Source organism: Buceros rhinoceros, unplaced genomic scaffold (assembly GCF_000710305.1).
Source record: "Buceros rhinoceros silvestris isolate BGI_N320 unplaced genomic scaffold, ASM71030v1 scaffold9339, whole genome shotgun sequence".
NCBI classification, from domain to species: domain Eukaryota; kingdom Metazoa; phylum Chordata; class Aves; order Bucerotiformes; family Bucerotidae; genus Buceros; species Buceros rhinoceros.
The window spans coordinates 139,360-139,594 of record NW_010430921.1 but is presented as its reverse complement, the minus strand read 5'-3'; positions in this window follow the sequence as shown (position 1 = coordinate 139,594).

Genomic DNA, 235 nt, shown 5'->3' with positions numbered 1-235 from the left:
GGCTCGGGGTCGTGGTTGCTCACGTCGAGGAGCCCCGTCCACGACAGGCACCATTCCCAGCCCTCCAGGTGCGGTGCCAGCACAAGGAAGCAGGCAAAAGCAGAGAGAGAGCGCCGGGCGCGATCCATACGACCTTCCCAGCCCCACCGCTCCTCCCCGCAGCGCACGGCGCAGAAGAGGCAGCGCCGTTGTCGGGGGCGAGGGGCGGGCGGAGGCGCTGGGGGGGGGGCGGGGG